The sequence below is a fragment of the Schistocerca serialis genome, chromosome 2, assembly GCF_023864345.2.
Source record: "Schistocerca serialis cubense isolate TAMUIC-IGC-003099 chromosome 2, iqSchSeri2.2, whole genome shotgun sequence".
Classification (NCBI taxonomy): Eukaryota; Metazoa; Arthropoda; class Insecta; order Orthoptera; family Acrididae; genus Schistocerca; species Schistocerca serialis.
In genome coordinates, this window is record NC_064639.1 from 1,010,287,194 (window position 1) to 1,010,293,594 (window position 6,401).

General features: G+C 44.0%; 1 non-coding gene across 1 annotated transcript; it reads right to left on the bottom strand.

Annotated features, from left to right (window-relative positions):
* Positions 1-5,345: 5,345 nt before the first annotated feature.
* Positions 5,346-5,422, bottom strand: Trnas-cga (transfer RNA serine (anticodon CGA)). Its single transcript has one exon. It is a non-coding gene; the product is annotated as a tRNA-Ser (tRNA).
* Positions 5,423-6,401: the final 979 nt, after the last annotated feature.

Consider the following 6,401-nt stretch of genomic DNA (forward strand, 5'->3'; position numbering starts at 1 on the left):
AAAATTAGCAACATGACTTCCCTTCAGTCGGAATTACATTCTCTTTATTGTCAATGAGAGCATATCATCGTAATAGGAGACATGAACGTAGTCACTCCCTCCACAATAAACATAAGAAGGTTGTGAGCACTCTCCCGTTGCAATCCACATACCCCACGGCGCACAGTTTTGATCGTATTTGTGATGATAACGTTGTCTCCTGTCGCTTCAGAAGACATTCTAGCTAATGTTTCTCTTAATGTGCGTACTATAAAGTGTCTCATGTGGAAAGTTAGTTACGTAGTCTGGGGATTCTAGCGGGCGATAGCTCTTTATAACAGGGGGGGGGGGGGGTGAGGGGTGGGGGGGGTGGGGGGGTTGGTGCTGGGCAGAATTCTTTCAGTTTCGCAACTGAAGTCTGAAAGACTTTTCCGACACACACGCTATGGAAATTCTTCAACAGAATACTTCTGTAAATCCTTAAACGCTTCGCTGCACCCATCTTCGGTGTGCCTTCACATGCTGCTAGCGCAGCTGCTGCACCCGCGCGTTTGCTCTGAATCCAGCAATGGTAACAAAGAGGACACTGAAGTACAGTTTCACAGTTCCAACTCAAGATAGCCTGTGTATGATTTCTCAAGCTTTCTTTGTGGCTTTACTGAAGTGAACTGAGATATTTCTCTTTTCAGCTAAGTACAATCCTAAATAAATGCGCTCTTAGGCGAAGTGAACGTCTTCCGAATTTGAAAGTTGGGTTTCTAGTCGCAGACATTCTACCCTTTAACAGTGGGGGTTGCTGAATCAGTAATAGAACACTTGTTGCTTCTGCCTACGAGTATGTCCTTGAATCTTCAGAGACAACAACCAGAAAGTGGTCCGTGTACCCAACGATACCGTTGCAATGTCTCCCTAATCTAGCATGGCTGGCAACGTTTCGGTGGCTGGATACTAAGGAACTGGACAACATATTGTGCATTTAGGTCAGTAATACCTTCGATTACCTTTAGCTGTCCAGCCAGCCACTCAATAACACGTCCTCTGCACTAATCCACCAAGACTACTGCAGAGGCATTGTCGGGTTTGGTGATCTCTCAAAAGGGGCAAACATCGCCATTCACCGGAGATTATCGATGGCACTTGCTATGTCCATTTACAAGGTATGCGTCCACCTCGTATACCGTCATATTTATTACTTCATTAACAAATTTTCCCATTCTGAATCAAAACTGACACCAGTGCAGCCCCTGAAGCTCTCTGTGTCTCTGTAATGGTCACACAGAGGACTTCCTTGACTTTGGCGAGAGTGTTTGTGATGCATTTGTACATATATCTCTCTTCGCGTCTGATGCGTCCTTGTCGTCTCAATTTTTAATTATCACTGTCCTTGATGTTTTCCATCTCTCCGGAATAGCCCTAGTAAAGTGAGTAGTTAAGAATAGATATTAAAGGAGGCAATATCTGTGGATCTACATCCTGCAAGATTGCGAGGTGCCAGGGCTAGCAGTGTATTTAACACTAAATTCTTCTCGAATCTTCATATGGAAATGATGCTTTAAGCTCCCCCCCCCCCCCTTTTCTAACTCCTACTTTTGCTGTTGCACATGGATTAAGAAGAAACGCGAACTGACTGTAATCGACCCTGCAAGTGGAGTAGAAAAGAGTTTGGCACCTGAAATAATTTAATTGGATAGAAATTAAGGGAAGTTTCATTAACGTAGTGAGAAATGAAAGGGTTGCTCTACCGATTAACAGAATGAAAGTTCTGACCAAAATAATAATTTGATTTATTATGACTAAACTCAAAATAATAAACAAAACACACGAAACATTTACAATACATCAAGTTGGATACTCAAATAAATGCTGTGAAGGTGAAGTTGTCCATAAACTAGATTGTGACATTTATGACCAAGTGGTATGTGGAACCAATTCCTTGCAACTCAAATCTTAAGAGAAACACCCAGCCAACTCAACATTAATTGCTGCTACGGTAGTGATAACGCAGACAATGAACACCCAAGACAGAACAAAGTTAGAAAAGACGAACAGGCGCGCTCTGCTGAGCTCTGATTATCACAGTGCAAATTCCCTAATCTGCCGGTGCTGCGGACATACATTACCAAGCTGTCTTCTTAACTGCAAGGACATGATCTGGCGTACCGGGAGCCATGGCTGGTTGCTTCGACGTCCCGTCGTGGTGATGATAATGTCGCGACTATAGCCCGAAACAAATTGTCCTGGTCTGGTTGTTCCAGACTAAAGACTTCCTATCAATACAAATGCGCCTCTGAGGAAGACGAAGAAGGCTCGCCACACAATCACTGACGGTACAGTGATTGATTTTAACAAGCGAAGTCACACAGTAACTCCGATACAGTCAACTTTAGCCAAAACTACCCAAGACAGACAACTTAGGCCGCTTGTACGCAGAATGCTCAATTGCCAACTGTACTCGGGAAGTTACGTTGAAGTCGAAACTTCAGCAACTTCGTTAAACAGTTACAATCAAATAAAAGTATATTAGACAGCCAACGGAAGGCAGGCTGTCCAGAGCAGCGAGAGCTCAGTCTTGTAACCTACTCTGACCGGAAGGTGAGAGCCAACCCTCACAAGAGCACCCGTACAAACCGAACACAGAACATTCCCGCCCCCACGACAATGGCCGTGGTTAAACATTCCAATCAGCAACTCGAAAACCGGCGGAAAATTCCACTCTATTGCCGAAGCACTACCTTTCCGCCAATGGAGAATCTTGGCGCCAATTTCTGCGCCGATTTTGCTACGTCACGGAGCTATTCCCTTAGCAAGCCAATCACAATTACGATTTTGCAGAGAACGCGGGAATTTGCTCGCCAAGACTGCCTGGGAACACAAGTCTTTCCCACGCCTCGCTGGTAGCCCGCCAGAAACGGTTTTTACTAACTTTCTGCGAAGTAACGGGATCTCTAGCCCAGCCGCTCCGTCAGGCCCCTGTGGGCGTTGACAACGTCGGCGTCTGGAAAGCATTCACCCGACTCCCTCACACCCGTCGGCTTAACCCTCTAATGATCAGAAGAGCCTGCCTGTCACCGGACCACCCGAGTGACGAGAGACGCTGCGTGGGAAGCCCGCGTATGAAGGAATAGCGACTTTTCACCGCTTGCAATTAGAGATTAAGATCGAATTACTCAGAGAAATATGAGAGGGGGCTCATGCCACCTTTCAAGATCTCTGGATAAGTGAAGTCAACCCCAGGAGATTTCCGTATCTGTATCTTAGAAACTATTGACGCTAAAATTTCTTCCACAGCGGTAAGTAAAACGTCACTGCTACGATATACAATATGTATCTGATTTGGAAAGCGAGTGTCATCGTAAAGAAGTCTGCCGTGAAGATGTTCCGCTGACGCTCTCTATCCTTTCGTCGTGCTAGCATCGTCTCAATATAAATGTGAAATTACTACATGTGATTTTACTTTTTCCGACAACATTTTCCATGCCTGTGCTCAGACGCTAAACTGCCTACAGGAAGCTTATTATATTTCGAATCAGCGGTTGATCAATTGTGCAGATGTCGAAGAGGAGCTAGAACATTTCCCTGAGGTATGTCAACATTCTGTGCTCTCCAATGACTGCACAGTGCTTGAAAGTCAACGGGAAACCTATGACAATTTCGGTGGGATGGAGCTCCTTAAGCATCACTTCTAGTAACCGTGTCGTATGCTGTTATCAAATCCACGAAATCCACACCAGTAATTTGACAAGTTTCAAACCCATCCTCCGTGAACTGAATAAGACTAGCTATCATTTATTTGTGTATGATTGGGTATCAAGGTGAAGCAGCATGCCCTGGAACAGCGTCGGACTTTGTGTGCAGTCGAGTGACGTAACGAAGTGAACTGCCCACCCCGCCGCTGCAGGTGCGTGGCATCAAGGGCGCGCCTGCCGCGTGTATTTACGGGCCAGTGACCGTTGCCACGGCGACCAAACTTCCCTTCTTTTTTTCTTCCACCAATGGAGTTCGAGTCTTTCTTATATCTCGTCCCCCACATGATCGTTTCGAAATGTCAATCTTTTATACAAAGAATCCTTCGCTCTCGTTATTTTCCAGGATAATCAGTTTAGTGCACGATTCCTGTAATTGATGCTGTCCATATGTTCACCTGATTGTGTGAAAATGCTCTCCCACGCCGTAATATTTTGTAGAGCTCTGGCGCATTTTTCGATAACTGCGTCTATGTCCTCATAGACGTCTTCCCATTTGAGGTAATAAGTCGTGAATAACTGCATGACGTAAATTTGACATACGTAAAACGATACTTGAAATACGGTATGTAATATTAACTGTAACATGCTACGCCCCTCGAAATTATTATACTACCGTAAAATCGGCGGAAGAGTCACTTATATTACTGTTAAATCGGTGGAAGAGGCAGATAATGGTAGCAGGACAGTTAAGGAAGGTACGTTGAAGAATTGGGCGGGACTGCTTCCATTTCAGCTGAAACGAATATCGGATTCATGGAGTGGTGAATTTTAAGGAGCAAGGAAATTACAGGTCATGTAAAAGTCGTGTAAAACATTACGCGTTGTCAAGCGATAATAGTTGCTCGAGATGTTTTCCTGACTGTTTCCTCCAAACAGCTTTCGTTTTTTGTCACCAACCTCAAGTACTTACAAGGGAATGGTCAGACTTGTCATGTCGAAACCTGTGTTGCTTTTTTTACCACTGTGAGTTAACATTGCAAGAAGTCTGTATGCAGAATTTTAGCTGCTGACATGACCTGGAAGTCTGTAAACAATTTTATGAAGTAAGACATTATTGTCGCATGGTTTCCGCGCTTATAACTGCCTCTTGTACAACCCTGACCTCTCTCGCTACGTTATACCAACGCCATCTAGGGACAAGGTGGCGTCAGCTACGCGCCGCTCTCTTGCCCCAGCAGTGAGAGAGCTGATTCCCCCAGTGAAAGCAATCGTATGATAATTAAACATTCGTTGAAAAATATAGCTGATATGTTATCTACAACATTCTTTCCAAATAGGTATGAAATAGACACAAATAAATATACGGTTTAGAACACGTCCAAATTTTTGCACCAAGAACATACAAGCAAAGACAACATATGACAGCCCTGCGAATCACAGACGTTGTTAGATGTCCGTAGACAAAACTGGGCTGGTGTTAGGAATGAATCAGGCCTAGTATCAATATATTTCGAGGAGTGCCACGCATATTCAATCAAATTCTGAAACCGTGGGGAGGAAAATTGATAATGTACTACTGATTGCAGCTTGAGAATATTGTCACGGTGATAGACAGGAAATTGCAGTGGTCTGCACACAATAATTTTCTCTGTTAGTTGAAACTTCCTGGCAGATTAAGACTGCGTGCCCGACCGAGATTCGAACTCGGGACCTTTGCCTTTCGCGGGCAAGTGCTCTACCAACTGAGCTACCGAAGCACGACTCACGCCCGGTACTCACAGCTTTACTTCTGCCAGTACCTCGTCTTCTCTGTTAGTTTTCTGTAAAATGCCTTCCACTGACGGAAAAATTCTCTGTCTAAAGGTTGAATTACATTCGTCGTGCCGGATGGAATCTGAGTTATCTCTACTTCTTTGTCAGGGTGGGCTCGAAATACAGCTTTGAATGAATCAGACCTTTTATGACCTGATCACTGATCTAGAAGGAGAAGAGATTTGTTCCCGCAGAGCGGAAGAAAAGCATGACGGATCAAAAATGTAACGTTTTCATTTCCCATTTTTCCAGACTTCGATGCGCCTACCAGAAGATTGTTTGTGTAGAACATTGTTCTTTTGACACGTGGTCCAAAACGTCCAGTTGGTTCTTGAAGACACACATATAGTTTAGGCAGCAATGAACCATCCAGACTAATTATGGGCATTATAGGGTATGAATGGGTGAGTGCAGTCGTGGACTGCGCAATCGCCTCAATATGTTTTTCCCCTTTGAATGACACTGTTCTTTTCGCACGCATTTCTTTTGGAAAACCTGACTGATCTGCATTGTACACGTACGATTCACTAAAACTAGCGATCATATTTTTTGCATTCGTAAGAAAAGCTATCATTTCGATTTGTGTCACTTCATTTTCCGACCTGTTTCTCGATACAAATTTTGTTATTTTTCTTGCCACAATTTTATGTGATCTTTTGAAGCGACTAATCCAACTTTGAGAAGCTGTAAATTCTTTAGCGCCTATCGTGTTGGCAATCTCTAACGCCCAATCGCGCAAAGTTGTATCGCTGACACTAAATGACTGTTGTCTGGCATCGGTAAATAGCTCAAAAAGTCGCGTATTTATCTCCGTCGCAATTTCCAGTCGACTCTTACGTCGTCCAGCGACTTCCTATTTCCATCTATACAATTCACGTTCAAAACGGACAAAGCGATACTTATTTTGAACAGTACTGACACGTG